We start from the raw sequence: 24,134 nt of genomic DNA, 5'->3' as shown, positions 1-24,134 counted from the left end.
TCTGGACTTGGCTCTTGGGTGGTCTGTTTGGGGGGTCTCTCAAAATTTGACCATAACACAACTTAGATTTCATCTTCAAAACATGATAGTGGACCTTCCCAATGCCTCATTGCATAGAATTGAGCCACATATTTCCTCAACTCATTGGCTTTCTCAAACCTTGGTACAAGCCTCCATGACCCTCTATATCTTGAATTTTTTATGCCTACAAAACCCTGTGGAGTGTGTTATTATATACTACAGATTTATTCCTTGGAAAAGGCAACACAGACATAGCTAGTCACCCTCAAAACTGAACCCACAAACAACAAACTGAAATAACCATTGTACCAATCTCCAATTTGGTGAGCCAATGAGTTTTAATTGAGTTTCCTAGCAGGAATCCAATACCAGTGGGAGGTTACTTCAAAAGCAGCTGCATTCTCCAAACCCGGGAGCTCTCCACAGCTAATAGGCAGCCCAGAAGTCTACATAGCTACCCTGTCTGCAACTTGATGATAAGAATCCCCTCCCTCAACTGCAGTTGTTTATTCTTTCTCATATGCTGAGGAGGGGGCCCTCAAGAATATTGTAAATTTCTGTCACTTTCCCATGCATTCTTTTTCTGACAGGGAGTTCTTTCACGGGCATTCTCAGTTCTAGAATTCTATTTCAACTGAATTTGTATTTACAAAAGTTGGAGACTTTGAGATCTAGGTTCTTGCCCTCAGGGCACTTTTCCTATTATCTTAGTGCAGGGAATGAGGTTTTTCTTTAATGGTACTAAACTCTTTAACAATTACAGCTGCCTTCACAGCTCTTGCCTTTTCTGCAACTTTAAAAGTTTGCATGGTTCTTTCCATACCAAACATCACAACATCTATCCACTCAGTGTAGATCTAAGGACAACCATATCTCAGATAATACACTATCTTGAAATTTTTTAGTTTAGTGCCTTTCTTTTGTTTGTTTATTTTTTAAGACAGGGTTTCTCTGTGTAGCCTTGGCTGTCCTGGACTTGCTTTGTAGCCAGGCTGGCTTTGAACTCACCAGGCCACCTGCCTCTGCCTCCCAAGTGCTGGGATTAAAGAGGTGCGCCACCACTGCCTTTGAATTCAGCCTCACTCATGTTCTGATGGTACTAATGGAAGCCATACTTTTGTCAGAACATAATATGAGTGAATTCCATCTCAGTTCCCAGTCAAGTCCTTACTCACCTCAGAAACCTCATGAGTATAGTCTTTACTGCTTAATTGTCTATAACGATACCCGTCATCTACATACCCACAAGAATGCCCCATTAATATTGACTTATAGTATTACGGACTTGTCTATATGCTGAAATTTTCCCTACACAATCGTTGCAAAGGCATATAACCTAAATGGTCAAACAGTCACAGGAATGGCCCCCACTTCTGGTACTCCTTTTATGTATTAGTTACTTGTTTCATTGTTTTGACAAAATAACTGGGGGAAAAACTTAAACTAAAGGAAGGTTATAAAATAAATAAAGGTTAAATTTTGGCCCCTATTTTGAATGACAGGGAAGAACTGATGGTGAGTGTAGAGCTAACTCACCACATTGCATAGACAGTCATAGAAGGGGGAGATGATGATGTTCGTGTTCTGCAGGCTTTCTCCTCTTTATTTCACCAGTAGCCATGGCCTATGGGATAGTGCTGAGCATTTTCCCCTTCTCAGTAAAACCTCTCTAGAAATGTCCTCACAGCTGTGTACAAAGGTATGCCCATTAGGTACTCTACATCTATGATAATGAGGATTAGCTATGAACATGAGGACCACATGTTCAATTATACGACATTTTAGGCTGAGACAGAAGTATACTTTCATTGCCCCTTGCCAAAGAACATGTTCATCTTAAAATGAAAATTGTATTCAGTCCAACTTGAAGGCTCATTCCAGTCTTCCCAGCCTTAATACTCTTCTAAAGCCCATAGATTCTTGTAAGATTCAGGGCAAATTCTTATCTCTGAGCCCTCATAAGATTTATTAATAAAAGCAAGTAATATATTTCTAATATGTAACAGCATGAAGTGAGCGTTCCCAGTCTAAAAGAAAGAATGGAAGCAAAGCAGAAAGACCAGAGAAAAGTAAAACTGGGACCCACTAGGGCAAATACCAATCCCTGTTGTTTCATATCCACCATTCCTGGCATTTGGTGGTTTCATCTGAACTCCAAACCAGTGAGTGAAATATCTTGGTCCTTCACCCCGTCCATTTTTAGCGTATGTGGACATTCTCTTAAATGGCTCCGCTCAGTGTTTATATCTTCTCTGAGTAGATGATCAAGATTCCTTGTATTTCCAACATCCTTGGTTCTCCATTTCAACTTAGATGTCACTTTTTACAACTTTGTGAACCGTCTTCTTGAAGGATCCTTGCAGAAAATCCAATATGGCATTAGCTTTTATGGTGCTATCGTTCTTATTTCACATCCCAGTAAAACCACCATGTGGGCAATGCAATTTACGTTTCCAGCCTCCAAATTTGCCCAAACTCCTTTGGGCTATGTCTCTCTTGTCCTATGAATGCCTGCATGGCTAAACTGGGAAATCATTTCCGTAGCCAGTCATCCTCCTGAGTGGTCCCCTGCCATTTGGGCTCCAATTCTCTACTTCCCTACACTTCCCTGCATCGCTTGTTGGCATGAGGGGAGGGAGCGGGATGATGGAGAACTGGGCTGCAGGTGAACACAACAAGAACGGGTTCTCTGGAGACAGACTACTTGAGTAGCTCATTTAATTGTGGAGAACCAACGCTATTCAAATCTTTGGAGAGTGGGTAGAGGCCTTGAGAAAAAGTGTTCATCATTGGCTGAGGCCAAGGTGCTGAGGATGCTGTATTTGCATGAAGAGGAATTCCAGGTGCTCTTGTTGGACAGGACTTTATAAGGAGACGGAAACGTTAATCTGACTGTAACTATGTGACTCCCTCTGGTATGGGCAAAGGTGGGGAGCACGGGACATGCTAGCTTGGGGCGGGGGAGGGAATGGTTCCCATCCCTACAGATTTGGGGGTTAGACACAATTCAACCCCACTATTACCCTGGACCAGCTCTTCCTGGTTCCAAGCTACCCTGGTCTCACAGTCCCCTATATCTCCCTCTTCTCAGGCATTCTCTTTTTCAAAGGAAAGAGTTTCAAATATGCTTATATTTTTAAACCCTAGCACCATAAACAAGAGGGGGCTTCCCTCAAAATCACCATTCTCATTTTCTGAGATACTCAGAGTCTCTTTATGTGCTCGTTTCTTTAACAACCACAGTTGTTTTTGTCAGTAGCTGGCCAGTCTGCAAGCTCAATGAGCTAATGCTCTTCCTCTCAATAAATCACCCTCGGTTTTCATATCCTTATATTTTGTTTCTTGCACCCTCTCACTGTAAATAAACACAGTGAGAGACGATCATGCCACAGCCTAGAAGTAATGCTCTTCAAATTTCCTCCACCCAGTTAGGAAGTCAATTACCTTTAAAGATATCCTCACTCAAGAGCAATAGCTTCACTGTGGTTACCAACATTCTATACTAATGATGTTTCTCATCACCATGACAAAATAACCCAATACCGAAAAGGTTGGCTTTGGTTTGTGCTTTGAGACACTTCCCACCATAACATAGATAGTGTGGTGGAGAGACTCTATCTGCAGTGGCAAAGATCTGGAAGAGTGTTGATTAACATGAAGTGGACCCCGGCAGGGAGTCTGAGAAAGATTAAAGTCAGAACAGAGCCTAGATTACAATTTTCGTTTTCTGCCGCCTACTTAAAACTTTTTGGTGAAATCAGTCGTGGTTTTTCTTTTTTCCTGAGGTTTTACCCTTTAAGTTTCCTCTTATTTGCACTGTCAAACTTACCCATGAAGATAGAGAAAATCTGCAAGTCAATCATTTTAAATGTTTCTATGAAAAAAATAGTTTCAATTTTGTTATAAAATCTAGGTCTGATTGTGCTGACCTATAATCATAGCTACTTGGAATCCAGGAAAGGAAGAGAATTCAAGACTAAGGTGGGAAACAGGGAAATCTGTCAGAAGGCTAATTAATGAATTAATTAATTAGCATAATTTTAAACGGATGTGGGAGTTGAGTTCAATGTGAGAGCACTAGCCCAGACCATAGTAGCACACACACACACACACACACACACACACCAAAACCAAAATATGTACAATATCCAGAAAGGAAAAAGAAATGGGTAGGAACATGATAAAATTAACAAGTAGGTAGAGAATAAAGAGATGCCAGATCTACCACTGAGCAGCAAATTATTAACCATGAATTGCAAGAATCCATAGTAAAGGTTGACAACCCATGAGAGACAATGAAAGGCCCTGAAGATAAGAAAAGTGTAAGCAGGAGATGATTTATTAGCTCTATTGCCTCAGGTTAATACAGAGTAATGAATTATTTCAGTCATTCTTGTTTCCAAGGAAACTGCGGTTAACTCATCTTATGATTACACATGTTGCAATCACATACACTACTTTATACATGATGTCAACATACTGTCATCACTCTATAGTCCGTCAGCCTTCTAAATTCTCATACTACTTTGTATATCCATTAATAGCACTTTCATTGTGGATTTAATATAAATGACAGATTTAGGTCTCTTCTCATAATACTCAGTGACCAAATGTTTTAATGCAGATCATCAATCAGTAAATATGTAAATGTTACGTGCATAGTGTTTTAGCTAGTTGTATTTGGTAGCCTTGAAGAAAACATTTTTCTTATCTTGATGCATCTAAATGTAAATCATTATCTATCATATCTCTTCATTATCAACTTAAAACCTCTATCTAGTCCTAAAAAACATCTTAACCCCTAACAACTAAGCTTAATTGTAAAACTAAACTATCTGGTCTTCAACCCCATCAGAGACTTGAGAAGGAACAAAATCAATTACCTGATTCTACCACAGACATAGTTCTGCCTAAAAATGGGCAAGATTGGATGGAGGCAGAGTTGATGGCCAAACTCTGCCAAGACAGGGTAAGCAAGTCCTCAACATTTCCTGCCTCACAAATATGTCTGTCAGATATACTGGGCCAGAAGGCTGAGATGATGCTCCAATGTTACAGAAAGGTTTGGGTGACTGTTCAGACAACAAACTGTCTCTGCCATCTTCTTATTTTGGAAGCTGCTAACCTGCATTCTCTGTATACCCAGGCAATCAACTTTACTTCTTTAATGGGTTGGTCAGGTTGAATTTCTTTATTTTTGTTATTACCAAGTTGGAAAAATATGCCATTAGTAATAAAATACATGCTTTCAAATCAAGACTTAGCTCTTCATGTCAGTTTTATGTTTTTTTTTCTTATATGATGCTTGTCTTGGGAATGTAAACATATTTATGTACACAGAAGGTCAAGTAAAGTTTCTAACTTTCCAAACCGAATCCTACAAAAACAAAACCATATCTTCACACTCTCTACAAATGCATCCAAAACGTTATGGAAAGCAACCTAATGTTTTAAGCTAGAGACTAGCTGATTTTTTTTTTTACACCTCTCATTCACCATGTGGAAGCATTTAATGAGGCATTTGAAGGTATCTAATATTTTGGGATGACACAACTGCATAAACAGAAAAGCATAACATTGCAAAAGAATTTCACCACAATTGGCTGGCATCAAGTGGAGGAGGTAACTTCCCTAAGTGAGTTGAATGTGATAGTGAGGACACAGAACTGCTCAGTGGCACTTAAAGGCATTCCATAGCCCTGGCGGAGAAGGAGAATTACTAGTCAGAGTATAAAACTGCACATTTTCCCAGATAGTAAAAAGGAGTAATTCTCAAAGGTCTAAGGGGCTCCTCAGAGACCTTTAGATTGTTGGAGAAAAACAAACTCTTTTAAAATTAAAGACAAAATTGTGCTTTGAGGGTACACAGAGCTCTGGAATTCCACCTCCCCTCCAAAACTGTTTATAAGTATGTTGATGGGATGTTGTGACTATTAGTGTTGATACGGACACAGAATGAATCATATAGAAAAGATCACCAGAAACTGAACTGTTCAACTAGCAAAAGGACTTCCTCAGGCAAGAGTGGACCAATCTCAGTCTCCATCTAATGGCTTTCCCAATCACAGAGGAAGTGGCATTGGGAAATGTTTTCAGGCCCCTGACTGTTGCTATTGGTATCTGTATGTTTGTATCTCAAGCTTGCTAGCAAACTGGTTTTGCTTTAAATATTTAAAATTTCCTCAATGAATCCAACAATATTTGATAAGTGAATAGAACATCAGTTGACAACTTACAAAAATAATTACGATTTTGTGAGCTGGACTTTCTTTTATTTTTTACACTTTTGATTAAAATTTAACTGCATCCTTTTTCCCTACCATTTCCTCCTTCCAGTTTCTTTTAATGCCCTCCAACTCTTCCCATGTCCCTGCCTCAAACTGTTAATCTCTTTTGCTTTGATTATTGTTCACACACACACACACACACACACAAAGAGAGAGAGAGAGAGAGAGAGAGAGAGAGAGAGAGAGAGAGAGAGAGAGAGAGAGAGATGGCTATACACACTTACATATGGATAAACCTGCTCAGTTCATTTTTGCTGTTTGTATATATGTAGTTTCAGGGCTGTCCACTTTGCACTGGATAACCATCCAAGGGCCTATACATTAGAGAGGCTTATTCTCTTCTTTCTCTATCATTAGGATAAGAGTAGTGCCCAGTGAGATTTTTCTTCAGCCTCACTAACGTCTCTGTCACAAGTGAGTTGTCAAGATGGTGGACGTCTATGTTGTTAATACCCTTGGCTGCAAACTTATGCCTTCAAAATGATTTTATCACATGAGACTGAATTTTAGTCCAAATTCTATTCTATATTAACTTTGTCATTGAGACAAAAGTGATTTTTATAGTCACAGGCTAATTTATTTGTAAGACAGAATACTAATGCTGTCATAATTATAAGTTCTATAAGTAATTTTAGAAAGGCTTTTAAATTTTATTTAAACAATTGTGGTAACACTATTGCATTAATTTAACTTTTAGAAAAATGCTAGTATGAAAATAAAGTTAATACTCTGTATTGAAAAAAAACAAAGCGGAAAAAATGATTAAGTAGTGTAAACAAGTGGGAGTTTTATTATGTATACAAGTACAGTTCAACATTAGAGAATGAATTAATATAATAAATTACCTCTACCTCAATAGACTAAAAGAAATTTAAGTTTTTAAAAATTGACAAATATTTACTTTACAAAGACTTATACTTGAGTGCACAAATAATTTTTGTGTGCATGTATTTACATATGTATGAATATGCTCATCAGTGTATAAAGTGGTATGTATGCATGCATCTAAGCATGCTTATGTATGACATAGGGTCTCGTTTGGGTGTCCTGATCTTTCAGTGCCCAGCTTACTTTTTGAGACAAAGTCTCTCACTAAACCTGAATGAGCTGGTTTTGGCTGGATGAGCACTAGCAAGTAGATCCCAGAGGAGCTCAGGCTCCTTAGTGCTGAGATTATAGGCACCCACCACTGCTCCTGGCTTTACAGTGAGTGCAGAGAATATGTACGCAGGTTCACAAGCTTCTGCGGTAAGCACCCTACTAATTGAGCCAGGTTTACTAGCTGTTAGGTAAAAGTGGCACTCCCAAATGGCAGTACTGGTGACATTGTCCTAAACAGAAGGACTTTGGCCAGACAAATAGAAAGATGGTTATCAAGTAAACAAGCCTACAGACAGGTTTCTGTTTACCACAAAAGCAGATCTCATGATTTCTGTTAAACAGGGAAACACCCACCCCTAGTATTTTGCCCAAAATAAATTACCTGGGGCAAGGGCATCCAGCTCCTGGTCAGTACAACAGCCTGTGTCTGCTCAAATACCTTACCCTGTTGACTCATAAAATCTGGTTATTTTTCCTCCATTTTGTTCTTCTCTCTGTAACCAAGAAATAGCCTTGGCAGTTTGAATCCCAATAAACCTTCGTTTCTACTACCTATGGAAAGATCTAGTTTGGTGGATTCACTGAACTCTTGTTTATGGTTGCTGCTGAAACACTTGTAGCTACACCATGATTTTTCACCGCAATATGACTTTAAATACGCTGCTTCCAGCAAGTGAAAACTCCTACCCATGTGGTGACTGTGCTCTTGAATTTATCGTGGTCATGCCCTTAGCTAACTCTAGCTGAGGGTACAGTGGGTTAAAAAAGTTGTTGCAAATGCCATCAACTTCCACTGAACTTTTTTATGACCACAATAGTTAAAAAAAGAAATTATAAATTAAAATAATAAATTGAAAATATTTCAATATTTTGTCGTTTAAAGACATCAGTTGGTATTATTGTACAGGTATGCAATGAGAAGCAGACTTTACAACTTTTAATTGTAATGTTAATCTAAAAATGACAACTTGCAAAATGTTTTTTATATATATATGCAATTCAGCTTATATTTTGGCAAGACAATGGTATACTTACTAGTTATAAGCTAAATATATATAATGAATATTAAAATATTCTGAAAATATATAATAAATTAATAATGGTGATATCAAAAGAATTGTGAATCACATAACTAATTCTTTAAAAATATTTTATTTATTCTTATTTTATGTGTACGAACATTTCAGCTGCATGTATTCAGATGCATCATATCCATGTCTAGTACCGAAGGAAAACAGAACAGGGCATAAGATACTCTGGAAATGGAATGGGACTCTGTGAGGCACCATGTGGGTATTAGAGACCAAGCCCTGTAGTAGGCAAGAGCAGCATGTGTTCTTCACTACCGAGCCAACTCCCCAAGCCTCCTTTTAATTGTTTAATTGTTAATGACAAGTCATTTGTTCTAGAAGAGAGTAATACAGATAAGAGTGCAAAATCACAAATTTCATCAAGATACTTAGAAACAGTAATGTTGAAGCTCAACTCAATCCTGTTTAAATCAAATGGTGAGAGCAGCTCAGTCTCTTTTTTTTTTTTCCAAAGCCATGGAGACAGAACATAGAGGTGTTGGTGAAAAGCCTAGTGAGAGGGCTGTAAATGTCACATGAGGAAACCTCAGAACAGTTTATATTCTTTTAAGCAGAGATGGAGGAGACCAGTCTTAAGCTTAGGCTGTCTTCAAATTCTTGGACAGCTGTTTTATTGAAAGGACATTAAATGCATCCTATTGGGATTTTACTATGATTAGTGAAGGAAGCTCAAAGAGAGAAAGACTAGAGTTTGCTATAAAGGGAGACCTCTTCCATGGCCATACTTTAAAAGATTGCAAGGACTGGCCCTGTGGTTTGCTCATTTTCACAGTCCCTGAAGTGTCCTGAATAGCATCTGGGTAAATGCACAGCAGTGGAAGTATGCAGCAGCTCACACTCTGGTGGGAAGAGAGGATTAAACACCCTCTAGGCTCCCTTCCAGCCCCGAGGTTACGATATTATGAGATCAGAAGTTTCCAGGAGAGTGCTAAACTTATTATGACATGGAAGGCATTCCTATAAAAAGTGATTGGTTTTATTAAATTTGGTTCATATTACACAGCAAAAAGCAAAGTGAGAAGGAAGTCTGGAGACAGAGTTCTGTTCCAAGCTTTCCAATAAATCCATTCATTCATAAATTCAGAATTTATTGAGTGTCTCCTATGTGTCAGGAACTTATACGTAAAAAATAAAGAGAAAAGCCAGTGCCTATGTAGTTTCTTGTCTACAAGATGAGGAAAAGGAGTAGGCAAATATTAGAATGCAAAGTGAGAACCAACAGAGGTGCACAGTCTTTACAATGGCTTCCCACAGATTGGGGGACAGCTCTTGCCAAGGACTACAAAGAAATGCATGGGTGCACTAATCAGAGGCAGGCAATTATGTGGAATTTCCCACAGACCTAAGAATTGTAAACAGTTTAATATTGCTGGGGCTTAGAGTCCAAGTGGCAGAAGATAAGACCAAAAAAAAAAAAAAAGTCAAAGTAAGATTAGCGATGATTTTGAACACCATCCCAAAAGATTGGGTAATTCCAGTAGAAATGAATGAAAGAAATTTAACTGAGGTTCTAATGCAGTTGGCACTCTGCATTTGTAGATTTGACCAACTGCAGTTGAAAACAACTCAGAGAAAACCTGTCTTGGTAGGGACTGGGCAGACATTTTTTTTTCTTGTTATTCCTTGAACAATATTGTGTTGAAGAATACAGTACTGTAAGCAATACAGGAATTAAATGCTGAAATGCAAGATGAGTAGGCTTGGGCTACACACAAACATTACCTGACTATACCAGCTTTAAGTATCCCCTATATTATACTTGCTGTGGGGTTCTGGAGCTAATCTCTGAATCTTGAGAAACAACTCTAGCCAGTTTCTCATTCAGAAACCATCACCTGTCAGCTTCATGAAGGAACGGGTGGTGAAATTTAAACAAGAGAGGACTGCCAGTTGAAATAATCAATTGGCTTTTCAAGGAGTGCCTAAGGAGATGAGAGAAAATAATGAAGAATGAGCGTGGGCCTCAAGAAGACAGAGCGAACAGGGTATGGGGTTGGTTTGAGGGAACTGGTACAATTACTCAGGGCTGTAATGCATCCAGCTTTCAGAAGTGATTGGATGATCCAACATGAAGAAGGCAGAAGAAAAATTCTGAAAAAAAAAAGTCTCCATACAGCAATGATATCAAACAAAAACCTCCTGTTTGAGGTTTCTAAGAGGACTAAATGCTCTCTAGACTACTCAGGGCTCAAACAAAAGATCTGAGTTAGAGACTTATATTTCAGGAAGCTTATAATTTGGATCATTGGATAACCAAATGGACAGTGATTCTATTTCTGGGCAGTAGAGAGGATGGAGTAAGAGGAAAAACAAAGACAGACATGTACAGACCCTTACCTATAAAAGAAGCAGTTGAAGAGAAGCAAGACGTCATTGGTCAGGACCCAGACCACCCTTTCTACTGAGAGCACAAAACAATGCTAGATAATTCCTAAAAACATGGTGGCACTCAGAGGAAGGATAGCAGGTTACCAAGAAGAGACTTGATACCCTATGAACATATACAGGGGGAGGTAATCTCCCTCAGGAACAGTCATAGGGGAGGGGAATAAGGGGAAAATGGGAGGGAGGGAAGAAAGGGAGGATACAAGGGATGGGATAACCATTGAGATGTAACAAGAATAAATTAATAAAGGAGAAAAAAACATTTTAAAATTCATCAACAAGATAGAGAATATGTAACAAAAAATATATCATGTAAGACATAGTGAGTGTGGGAATCTGAATTATAAACAGTACATTTAAGCTATGTTCACTCAAAGGGAATTTCCGTAACTGATATAATAGTATTTAGCTTTCATTTTATATAGTGACAAGACTGCAGATTTTAATAAAAATACACTGGTGAACTATCCTTCAGAGGACCTTTATTTAAAAAGCCACAGCATCACACAGCAGCAAATGGGATCCTGAAAGGAGAGAAAGCCTTCATTTCTGAAAACCAAGGTTGATTTCTAAGTTCTTGCACTTTTTGGTTTCAGAAGAGGGTAAGGTGAGTACCATGCAATGTATTCTACATTGCAGAGATTAGTAAAGGAAGACAGAAAATATGAATTAACTATAATTCAACGTTGCCTTGAGTCTGAAAATCAGAAAGACAAAATTGTTACACCACATTGGAGAATGAAGAAAGCAAGGTGACAGCATATGTCACTTAGCAACTCTGACCAAAAAGAAGCTGTAAAGAGGTGTGTGACACGGCATTTAAGTTATACACATGAAGCTATAGTGGCAGGTGGAAGGTCTATAAGCTAAAATCCAGGCTTTGTGTTTACATGAAAGGAAAAACAGAGAAGCAAGTTTTGCCGCAAAGTCAAGTCATAGAGGAAGCCCATGTGGTTCTGAGCATGGGATTAGGGTCTAGATGTTTCTGGCTGTAATGTGGGATGCCATGGAATTATCTTGGACTATGGTTGGCCTCCAAATTTCATAATGGTGGTCAGATATTCTCTAAATTGAGATTTACATATCAAGGGGATAGTGCCCAGTGAAGTCCACATAGGAAGTTGAAAAATAGGATGGACAAATTGAGTCAGCAGGCAGAGTCTCTCTCTCTCTCTCTCTCTCTCTCTCTCTCTCTCTCTCTCTCTCTCTCTCTCTCTCTCTCCATATATATATATATATGTGTGTGTGTGTGTGTGTGTGTGTGTGTGTGTGTATCTTTCTGTCTGTATATGTATATTTATGTGTGTATATATATGTGTGTGTATGTATGTATATATACATATATAGTCACAAGTGTTAGGCCAGAATTTTACAATGATTTTAAATTAAGTTTATAGAGATGAAGTAGCCAGGAAAAATAAAGCATTACTATCAGAGCAAGCACGATTAGAAGAAGAGCTGCCTCTAATCTATTTCTATCTGCCTTTTTCTATTATCAGTTCTCTGGGGAATAGTAAAGATTAAAGAGAATAGGAGAGTCTTAGAGAACAACATCAGAGAGCAATTATAAGTTTGAATATTTTTATTATTGTTGGTAGTGGTAGTTGCCTCACATTCCTAAGATCTGCTATAGGTTAGGTTGAATAGGAAGGAATATTGATCTTTAACAGAGAAAAATAATCACCAAACCCATTAAGAAAGAAATTCCTGGATCACAGTAATTTACTGTTACGATTTGATCTAATATTTTTCCCATTAGAAGAATTTTATTTTGAGAGCTGTGATACCTCGCTACAGGCAGTGGATAGGATCCTGAGGAGGAGATGCAACCCTCATTTCTGGAGAACAAAAGGAATTTCTTGTCGCTGGAAGTTTCCAAGGAAGGAAGAAGATTTCATACCACATGACTTAGCTCACATGCCAGGGGCAACAGAGGAAAGCACAAGATGACAGCGAGTTACAGTTTGGATGCCTTGAGTCTGAACATCAGCAGGAGCGGGCTTGATGCTTCCAGGCAGAAGGAAGAGCTGCAAAGCCACAGCATGTATTTCTTTGCAATTCTCTGAAAAGAGGCAGTAGATGGGTGTGGTCTGGTCTTTAGAAAACAGATGAAGCTACAGCTAGATTGGCTGTAACCTTACGGTTTTCAAGGCCTGTTGGGATATAAGAAATCTTTCTCAGTCTTCTCCAACCCTTATCTTACCAACTTAATCCATTTTGCATCTAGAATGCTCATGTTTTACCCTTTAACTACATCTGGGAAAATCTGATAATATCAAGGTAAGCGTCTAAGATTTTACTATCAGTTGAAAGTCTCAACCATCTCATCCTCCAATGAAGTGTCTAATGGACAGTGCTCAGAGGCTTCTGTTATTCTTAATCATTTGCAAAGGGGAAAAAGGGAACCTATCTCATGGGAAAGCCCCCAACACAAGGAGCAGATTAAAAACAACTACACCGAAAGTACCTTGGAAGATTGAGAAGGAATGCAGAAGGAATGCAGAAGGGAGAGGGAGAAATCCTATAATACAATAATTAGTACCCTTCAGAAAACAGGAAACATGGTATGCCGTAAAAATATTAGCACAGCACTGTGAAAGGAATGTGGGGGGAATAAAAGGAAGAACTCAGTGAATAAAAATGTAACAGCAGCAATGAAATTCTTTAAAGAAGTGCTAAAAAGTACAGCCAAGGAAGTAGATCAAAAGAGCAAAGGGTAAAAAATGTTTGCTTTGAAACTTCACTTGGATGTGTTAGCTTTAGAATGCCCATAGGGTCAAGGGGCCACTGGGCGGAGGGTACTCTCAAAGGAGGGGAGAGATAACGTGATGATATAAAGGGTAAAAAGAGAAATAGAACAGGAAAGATCAAACTGAAGAAACGGCTAGGAGGACAAAGTAGGGGCAGGGTATGGGAAAGAATAAATAATGATAAAGGTCATTTAAAAATGTCATATAGAAATACGATAAATAGAAGCTTTGTAAAAGAGTATAGATAGTTAAAATGGAGTAAACCTAAACAGGTCAATGATGCCTCTTGTAGATACAACAGCAAATAAAAAATCTCAGTGTCAGAAGGCTACTTCTTTCGGAGCTGTCAGCCTGTAAAGTCCTATAGACCTCGAAACATTACTAGTTATTGTCATTGCTCTTGGTTACCCTCCAGAGATTGACAGTGAGGCCTTTTTGCTGAAGACAATATATGCTAAAATGCTCTCCATCATGGAGCACAGAGAAAGCAAGCTGGTACTCACCTGGAGACTTCATCTCTACTGGTTACCTTTCATAGCACTAGAAGGAGCTATGCACACTACCGGAAGAGAAGAGAGAAGCAGTGATGCATCTCACCTCCATGAGGAAACAATAACAACTGGACTGGCAAGGCATGCCCATTGGTTCAATAGTGACATTAATGCCATGGACTGACTACCCGCTTTCTGATTGGTTATAAGGACTACTGCAAAAGTTGATTCTTGTGGATGGAAAGGCCGCGGACTCTAGGGAGCATCTCTGACTATTATTCTGTTAAATGGACACAGTGTTAAGCTGAATCCTAATGACTTGTTTATTGTGGCATCCACAGATTACTTTTTTCATAGATGAATCAGTGCATTTTTCAGTTCTTGTCAGAGAAGCTTTTTTTTTTTCAGTAGATGTAATTTTACACAGAGACCCATAACTTGTCAAAGGGGCAGGGAGTATGAGACTTTGGAATTCTTACCCTTACTAAAGAGGACATTTATACCACGGATCATTATGGAAGAGGGGTCAGAAAGATGGCAAAGCTGGAGGTGGTGAACAACTACAACGGAATGGTGTTTTGGGGGTCTGTGTGTGTGTGTGTGTGTGTGTGTGTGTGTGTGTGTGTGCGCGCGTGCGTGCATGTGTGTCTTGTTTTGTACTCAATAGGGCAGAGTTAACCAAGACAAATGGAAAAAATGAAATCAATTAACCGAAAGGCATGTGAAATAACGAATTGGAACCTATCACTGAGTGGTAAGGCTATCAAATACGTGAAATAAGGAAGGGGAGACCAAACCATGTAGGAAGGCCAACACATACGATTTGCGTCTCAACAGGAACAAGAGGTAAACAAATGCAAGACACCATTTGAATCATGACTCCATTTACTCTAGAACTAGTAGAAGAATCCAGGACTCTGCTTTAGAAATCCTATACCAGCTGGGGAAAAGCCAAAAGTGAGGCTGTTTCAGAATCTAAAACAAGACACTTTCCAGGATGCTGTTGGCCATGGCTTCCTCCTGCCAGCATCGGCTAACTTAAAGTATATAAACTCAGCTGGCGAAACTTATTTAAAGAATCGATTGTTTCTTGGCAAAGTTTTCCAATTTGGGTAGGTAGTCTGTCTGGGCTTGTAAAGATGTGCACTGTGTAAACTGTGACCATTAGAGAAAAATACCCTTAGTGCTATGCTCAACCAAGTGGTCAACTGATTCATTAGTGCAGACACTGCTGTGTGGTTAATGAGAAAAATGTTTAGCATTAAGAAAGTTCTCTGAGAAATGCTGCCTGAATTGCAACTGGGGTTTGTGTGCATAATGTTATACACTGGGCTGCGGGTCAGAAAGCATGAGCAGTCCGTCTTTGCTTTCTTTACATGATAAAAGACAGCTGAGCTCAACCAACACACTCAATGAGTTATTTTGGTATTGTGTATACAAAACTCTTTGTGTTCTAATTGGGAGGTTAATCTGCCATTCCCTCTCTGTAGAAACCTGCTTTCTGCCTGTCTATATCCTGCCACTATTCATTGACCAGGAATCAGTTATTTTGAAATTGTGAACCTAGCACTGTATTGTAATAAAATTCCTTTCCTCTTAAAATGTTATATGGTATAAGAAGTTAATGAGTGATGGTTAGAATTATATGAAAGGCACACACAACAAAGAAACAGATTTTTTTTTCTGGAAAAAATGGTAACCTAACCATCTGGCAGTGGCCACTTATGAGTGAGGCTTTGCCTTATTGGACAGCATGCCTTCATGTTTAAATGACATAAGCATGAGAAATGCAAGCACACAGGTACATGTGCTTGTGGAAATAAGGACAAGCAAGGAAAGAGTGGCACATCCAGGAGGAAAGGTTGTGTTTAAATACATAAGTCTGTTCCTTGGCCATGTTGTGGTTTCACTGAACCTACCTAGAGGCTCATTGAGTACCTCGAGCCTACTTCTCGTTCTCTTTAGTATTTCACAATATAAAGATACTTTTCCTTCTTGCTTAGTATTTCACGACTTCTAAATCATCAGATGTGGCCGATGAGATAACGTCTTCATTTGCAAGAGGATATTGCCATCTGCCTTCCTTTAACGATGCTTGTAAGGGTTAGTGTGACTTCTAAACTGGACACAATCTCACATCGCATGCAGATGGATGCCTGAACAGTCTTGCCATGGACTATCTTGATTAAATAAATAGAATGGGAACCCTCAGCTTGATTGTGGGCAGAGCTCTTCTCAGGAGAGTACATCTTAGCTGTGGATACAGTGTGACCAGCTGCTTTGAGGTACCACCCCGACTCTCCCCACCATGAGGAAATGTCACTTGAACTGTAAGCTAAGATAAACCGTTCCTCCTTTAAGATGCTTTTTGTCCAAGTATTTCTATCACAATAGTGAAATTAAGGCAGTGTGCTTATGAGTTAATTTTGGATAATGCAGAGTTTCCCTATGATATTTTTAGTATTTTTGTCGCTGCAAAGACACCATTTTTTTTAAAGGTATCTCTTAAAAACCTCAGTCTTCAAATAAACTCATTTTTTATGGCTCAAAGAAGAAAAACCCTCTTTTTGGTAAGCCAGATTCCTGTGTGATGCAGAAGCATTAGGTAAGTTACTCAGCATTTAAGTTCAAGTACACAGTGCTGTCTGGGGAAAGCTGGGCTGTGTTCCCTGAGGACAGGGGAATAGGCAGTTGAAGTAAATGGATTGTTAATGAATTTTTCTATTTATCTTTGTTTTGTTTTCATCTAAGCCAATGAAGATAAGAAGTCAGGATGGTGAGCAGTAGGTCCTGGCGGAGGCTATTGAAAATCTAATTAAAGGGTTCTTCTTGTCTTAAAGTCTATTGGAATTCTGAAGCCCAAGGATGCTTCCATTAGTTAGGACAACCATAATTCAAAACACTGCTAGGAAAGAAGTGCTGTTTAATTGCTTGTCGATAGGCCATTATTTAATGTTTCTCACCTCAGATCAAACTTGCTCCAAGACAAATGCTCATGCTTTTATTAGCGGTACCTCGTGACAAGACCTTCCAATAAACTAAGGAGTAATAAATCAAAACGAAGACATCTGAACCTCAGCGTGTACTCTTCCTGGGTATACACAATATACAAATGATTGCTTTTCCTAAAATCCCTCAGTGGTTAAAATAATACTGGCAAAAGACATGGAAATAAATGTTCTGTTATTGTTTTGAACACCCCTCATTCCACGTGGAAGACAAAACTCCACTTTATTCCCCTGACTTCTAGTCATTGTGTGTTTTCCCACGTGCATTATATTTACATATACATCTGTGCCACAAGCCCTTCCCTCTATGGATTTATATATGGTTTGTCTCCAGATTTTCATTCAAAGCAAGGGCTAACTCTGAAAGCTGCTTCTCCCTGTGTGAAGTCTGCAAATGAGTGATGGGTGGGTGGACCACGGGAAAAGGTCGCATGAATGGTCCCTGGCTGTCCAAGGGTTATGTGCAGTCCCTCACTTGCCTTCTCCCTCACCGAAGCCACTTTCCTCCTAAAGCTTTTAGGTAGGAATCAGTTCTTGGAACCACTGTTTCTTATAAGGATGTGTTAGGTGCTGAATAACTCGACCCAGGGCTTCATCACTCAATATGCTTCCTCTCTTGTAGAAAAGATTAGACAACACTGGGGTGAATTATATTCAAGCGCTCCGTCCTGGGAGCACAGTCAGTGCAGTGATGTGCCTCTGTCCTCTCAGTGACCAAGTTAAGCGTCTATATCTCTTTCATCGTAAAGCGGTGTGGATTTTAAGGCATGCCAGTTTCAAACAACATTTTGAGAAAAGATGTGATATGAAATGCCGAATCTTTAAAGCTATTCCACAATAATACACATTTACTCATAAAACCCCATGTCCAGCTGTGTATTAGCATCAGCATCTGTATTAATTAGTTTTCTATTGCTGTGACAAATCACATGAAATGAATAAAGATGAATGGGTTTATTTTGGCTTCTGGTCTCAGAGATTTCAATCCATAGACCCTTGGCTCCACTGCTTCTGAGCTAGTGCATGGTGAGGCAGGTAGTGTGCGTGTCCTCACCAAGGTAAATGCTCATTTACGTGTCTGTGTTTCTGAACGTGCATGGGAGAGGCGGGGCGGGGCTGAAGCTGACATCAGGAGTCTTGCTTAGTCAAATTTCATCATATTTACTGAGGAAGGACCTCTTAACTGAATTCAGACCTCGTGAGTACAGATAGTCTAACTAGCCTATTTGTGTACTCTCAGAATCCCATGGCACCCTTCTTAGCACTGGAATTACAGGTAAGATGCCATGCCTCCCTAAATTGTACTTGGGTGCTGCTGACCTGCACTCCAATCCTTTTGCTTGCATGGATAGTACATCTGTTGACCCAGCTCCTCGGCCACTGTTTTGTTGTCTTACTTTTACTAACTAAATAAGTGCTTCTTTGGGGTTCCAAATATTGGCATAAGGAATCCCATATAATTTGGAAAGTCTGTGATCATGTCCTAGAGGTTTGACCATAATGCTGCCTTTGACTGTGCTGATCTGCAACACGTCAGGCCCGTAGAAACTTCTCGTTTCCACACTCCCTACACGTGCCATCTTCCTTGAGGATAATGTGAATGACAAGTAAATTAATCAGAATTAAAATTCGAACATCACTGCGGTCCTTGGGCAAACAGCTCTTCTGAGGTGGCAATCTGATGGAGCACCAGGCAGACAAACCTTCAGTTCCAGGTTGTGCTGCCAGGCTCATCCATGATGGAGACTTTATAATAGACTTAGCTGCCCATGAGCACGTAAGCTTCATTGGGCATTGGTTCCAAGATGTATGAGCCCTCACACCTTTGGGGGTTTAATGGGGCTACCCCTACATCTCATGTACCCCCAAAGTACTAGCCATACTCTAAATGCATTCAGGTCTTTGGTGCCTTCTAGACAGAAGTGTCAAATGCCAAGCTTTCACTCTTTGCACCTATACAGATTATCTACATGAAGCTACTGAAAATCAACATGGAAGCCTCCTAGGGCAGTGAAGGATGCTTCGTTTTAAGTCTTTTCTTGCTCATTTAGACACTGCCCATAAATCAGAAAGATCAAGAAAACAAGCAGAACTTGTAAAATGCTCAAACTTGGAACACTCTCTAACTTATACTAATGTTTTCATTTACCTCAAGCTCTAAGGAAAATTACAAGGAATGCAAAAAATTTATGGAAGAAGTACAGATTCCCTGGGGGCAGCACAGACAAAGTAATTATTAGAAAGGATGTTCAGTTCCACAAGAAGATGGCAGAGCCAAAGTGCTATTTGCCATTTGAAGGTGATAATATAATGCTCAAAAGAACTTTTCAAAATGTAATATGTTTCTGTGATTAAAATAGTGGGTTTTTAATAAAAATATAATAATAATAATAATATATAAGCAGTAACTAAATCACAATTAACTGCTACTAAAAATAGTTATTAAAAATTAGTCTTTGTGCTAACCTACACTACTGGTTCACTCAGGCATTATGTTTTATTCCTTCTCAAGTCTCTGATGGGGATTGAAGATCAGATAGTTTATTCTTACAATCAAGTTAGGTTGGTTAGGGGATAAGATCTTTTTAGATCAAGATAGATGATTTAAGTTAATAGAGATGAGATATGAGAGGTATTGGTTTTCATTCAGAAATTTAGAGCCAACACGATAGGAAAGATGTTTACTTCAATGTTGACAAATATAAATAGTCAAATCACTATGAATGTAACATTTATATAACTCATGATTGTCTCATCATTCTTCCCGCTGTATGTAGTTTATTTTATTCATGTGTAATAATATAAATGTGTATGTTTTTAAAAGGAACATAATAAAATAATTTTCAAAAATTAGGCTTTGTGACACGTTTTTAAAATTCCTCCTGGTAAATCGATAATTTCAAGTATTTTGATGAAGTGGCAGGAAGCTGACTAGCGTAAAATACAAATTGAAATGTAATTAATTTAGGATAAAATAAGTTATCCACATATATTTGGAGCCTGTCTTATAAAATGGTTAAGGCAAAACACGATGCCAGACTTTAGGTTAGTATGGTAGTGCTCACCTGTAGAACCAACACTTTGAACATGAAGTCAGGACGATCATAGGTTCAAGGCAAGTTTGTGCTGCAAGCAAGCCCTGTCCCAAATTAAAACACACACACACACACACACACACACACACACACACACACACACACACACAAAGAGTGAGAGGAGAAACAGGTGAGGGAGAGGGGGAAGGAGAGTGGGAAGGAGGGAGGGAGGGAGGGAGAGATAAAAAGAAGAAAGAAAGAGAAAAGGGGAAAGGATAAGACAGGACCATGGATGATCAACTTAAATAATTATTATGAGGCTGGGCCTGGCGTCTCATGCCTGTAACCTCTGCATTTAGGATGTTGCAGCAAGGGGCACCACCACAAATTGGGGTATACCATGGACTTCATAGTAAATTCTGTGGCTCCCGTGCCACTGAGGTACTGAGTCAAGGGCGAGGGACTGCGGATTTAACTCATGCACACACACACACACACACGCGCGCGCACACACACACACACAATAACACAGCGGGTCCTTCGTGCTAAGAGAGCAGCAGCCGCGGCAGTGGTTTATTATTCTTGTCGCAGAGTTCCAAAGAGCCTTCTTATAGGCATCCAAACAGGAATCCTCCTCCCAGGTGAAATCCCTCAAGAGGTGATCGCACACAGGAGGAAAAGTCTCGAGGAAGGGAGGGGCGCATTCTCAGAGCAGTAAACACGACTAGCTAACCAAGATAAACACAGACATGGAAGCTGCTAGAAACAGGACATGAAACAGAAAGACAGGCAGGTAGCCCAGTCATGCCTGGTTCCTACAAATTCAAGGTCTGGGTAAGCTAGAGCAAGCTCCCATCTCAAAAAAATCAAACTAAACCAATAAATTGATAGAAATATCATATTCTACTATACAGAAAAAGTACCTGAAATTTAAGCTACAATTATATGTAAAATGTGTTGAAAACAAAATTTACATTCATTAAAATTATTAAATTGTGTGCATATATGCATAATCATACATGATTATTTAAATATATACAAATATGTAGAAATTGGTAAAATAAATTGCCACAGCAGTCAGCAAAAGTATATCTTTAAGGAATAAATCGTATGTTTATTTAGTATGTAACTGCTTGCATTCTAAATTACAGGAACGAAACAAGGGTCCGTCTACCTTTTCATCTTTAGTTTGAAACCTACAGCAAAAGTAATGACCAGCCCCAACACATTACATGCAATACATCGAAACTTAGTTTTTCAGGTTGTAAACATTAAAAATAAATCTTGATCAAAAAAGAAATACTCTTCAGTTTTCAAACCTTAATATTACAAAGAAATAGGCCTAAAGAGAGGTAAAATTCCATCAGGCTGAGGAAACTGAGAGAGCATGGTTGTTTAAGGAAACAGGAACAGGAGGCCTGTGCTTGGGAAATGAGCATCCATGTGAGAAAGGGTCCTGACCAGTTTTGGTTGGGGCTTGAGAACTGCACAGTAGGCAGAGCCAACAGTCTGCTCCCCAGATCTGGTAACTGTGCTCTGCTTTTCTTGATGACGTCAGAGGGTAATCATCACCATTCTGCAGATGAAGAGAGTAAATAGCTGTTTGCATAGCCAGCTGAGAAGCACAGCTTGGCCTGGGGGGTTGAGATTTTGGTTGAGGTGGAGTCCATATTTCTAGCCACAGAGGGAAGAAACAGGAGTTCCTCAGTCAGCTAGGTTGATGAAAGCCACACTGTGGGGACTATGCTGGCTTTGTAGATGGAAGAATTTGCTTAGGCATTCCTTTTGCTGTGTGGGGTTTTTGTAATATGAATTGGAGAGAATGTGACTGAATACTACAGAGAAAGTTTGACTATATGCCAACAGCTGATGATAGGTTGTTGAGACTGGGAACAAATGTCTTGCTCGGTGGCCAGATGCCGCTGAGGGTGTGGTGTGAGCCATGCTTGATTGGTGAGAAGTGAACTGAGCCTAGCTGGCACTCTCGCCTCCTGGTCTAGCAGGGTCAGTAGGCAGAACTGGAAGTCATCTAGTGGCATGAAGCTTGCTGATTCTTGTCTTCTTCAAAAGTCTCCAAGGGTTATTTTGTAGATTTATTTGTCTTGATCAACTAGCTTCTTGCTTCTAGCTTTCAAACTGTCACCGTGTTGAGCAGTAATATTTTATTGGAATTCCTAAAATAATTTGATTATAGCTGCTCCGATACTGCTTACTTCACAATCAAAATTTGTGATGCGCTTTTTGAAAGTACGGGTTTTCCTAGTAATATTATTGCCGTTAGTGGAAAGGAGATTTAATGTAAAACTCCATATGCGTTGGAGAAACACTCACGGTTTCTGAACAAGTAAATATATCAGGGACAGTGAAGGAGACAGATGAAAACAACGGGCAGTGACTTTGCAGTGAGTTAGAAAGAGAAAAGGGATGTCTAAAGATGAGCCAATGATGCCAGCCCACACAACTCATGCATCCTAAAGAAAGCTACAAAGTGAATAACCTCAACCATAACGATATAAAGACGACAGATGCCATGCAGCTGGATGTCAACTGGCCCCTGGAAATAATGTCCAGTAAAATCATGCACCTCCTGTTTTGAAACTGAAATGTTTGAAACAAATTCAAATGTCATGCTCAAATCGTTTGTTTCCACAAATGTACACCTGCCTAAGGAGTTGCTTATAGGAACTAATTAAAATCAGCCTCTTAATAATTAAGACTTTTCCACACATGCCCTGGATCTTTTGTGTTTCTGAAGTGACTGCACCCAACGCTGTGAATAGGTAATTATGTGCAATGCCTGTTTTAAAGCTTTCCATGCTTGGATGAATGCAATGCTTGCTGCGTTACCATGGAATTTAACTCTTAGTAATGGCATAAAGCAGCACTACAGTTGAGCTCACAATCCATCTATTTATTAGAATCCTTTTATTTTTACCACAAATATATTTTAATGCTTAAGGCTATAATTTATTTGGAAGGTGGACACTGGCTATTAATTCTAAGTTATTTTCTAACAGGTAAGGGTCTTTGAAAATTAATATTCTGGTTGCATCTACAATGAATCAAAGACAAATTCTTTTATTATAGGATCTAATTATCGACACATGTTATAATACAAGCATGCAATACCTAGTTACATATAAATAGAATGCTGATAATTTTCTATCATAATTGATAAAGTAAGAATTAGGCTCTACTTATCTTCCTAAGATCCACTGATATTTAGAAATATTCCAAATGCAATCATTGATTGGAACATACCTGAAATTACTTCATGAAAAATGATTTTCCTCTAAGTATTTAGCTTCACCTTGTTTCTGTAGCAGACATCTTCTGTAAGAAAATAAAAGATCATAGATCAACACATTCTACTTTTATTTTGAATTCTACACCTTAATGCATTAATGATTAAATCATAGCAAAATGATTGTGCTTTTTAAGATTTATCTTATTTACCAAAATAGTAGCCAACTGGATTTTTTGGATTTACCTTAGATCAATTATTTAATAAAACTTTGACAAATAATCTGAATATGTGTATGTATAAATAGTTTTTCTGTCAGATCAAAAATATTTTGAGCAATACCTTCATGCCCAATGTTTTTGTTTGTTTGTTTGTTTTTTAATGTCCCTGTATCTCTCCACGTTTATTGTATTCACATTACTAGTCCACTGCAAAAAAACCATTGCAGTGTGTCTGTCTGCTCCTCCCACCTGCAATCATTGCCTCTGTGAATAGAGTGGCATTTCCTCCTGCCATTTCATATTAGCTATACAAGATCTGCAGATTTAGAAAACAACACAAACTCAAAGTGACTGTCTCCAGGGAGGGATAGAGTGGTGTAAAGTTTAGAGAGAAAGCAGCACACTTTTGCACACCGTACCGAAGGATATGTCAAGGATGAATTTGAGCTAGAGCACAGGACTCTGCCATAACATAATATAAATGGACCAGCCCTGGGAAT

At 39.0% G+C, this 24,134-nt stretch overlaps 1 long non-coding RNA gene across 1 annotated transcript in view; it reads right to left on the bottom strand.

The window, feature by feature from the left end:
* LOC311580317 overlaps positions 1–24,134 on the bottom strand; it is a 341,488-nt gene that overhangs the window by 42,770 nt on the left and 274,584 nt on the right. Inside the window, exon 3 of the long non-coding RNA XR_014773423.1 lies at positions 23,431–23,502. This is a non-coding gene — a long non-coding RNA (uncharacterized lncRNA). The remainder of the gene's footprint in view (positions 1–23,430; positions 23,503–24,134) is intronic.

This window comes from Acomys minous (assembly GCF_964271855.1).
Source record: "Acomys minous genome assembly, chromosome: 13".
Classification (NCBI taxonomy): Eukaryota; Metazoa; Chordata; class Mammalia; order Rodentia; family Muridae; genus Acomys; species Acomys minous.
This window is presented reverse-complemented; position numbering and strand designations above follow the sequence as displayed.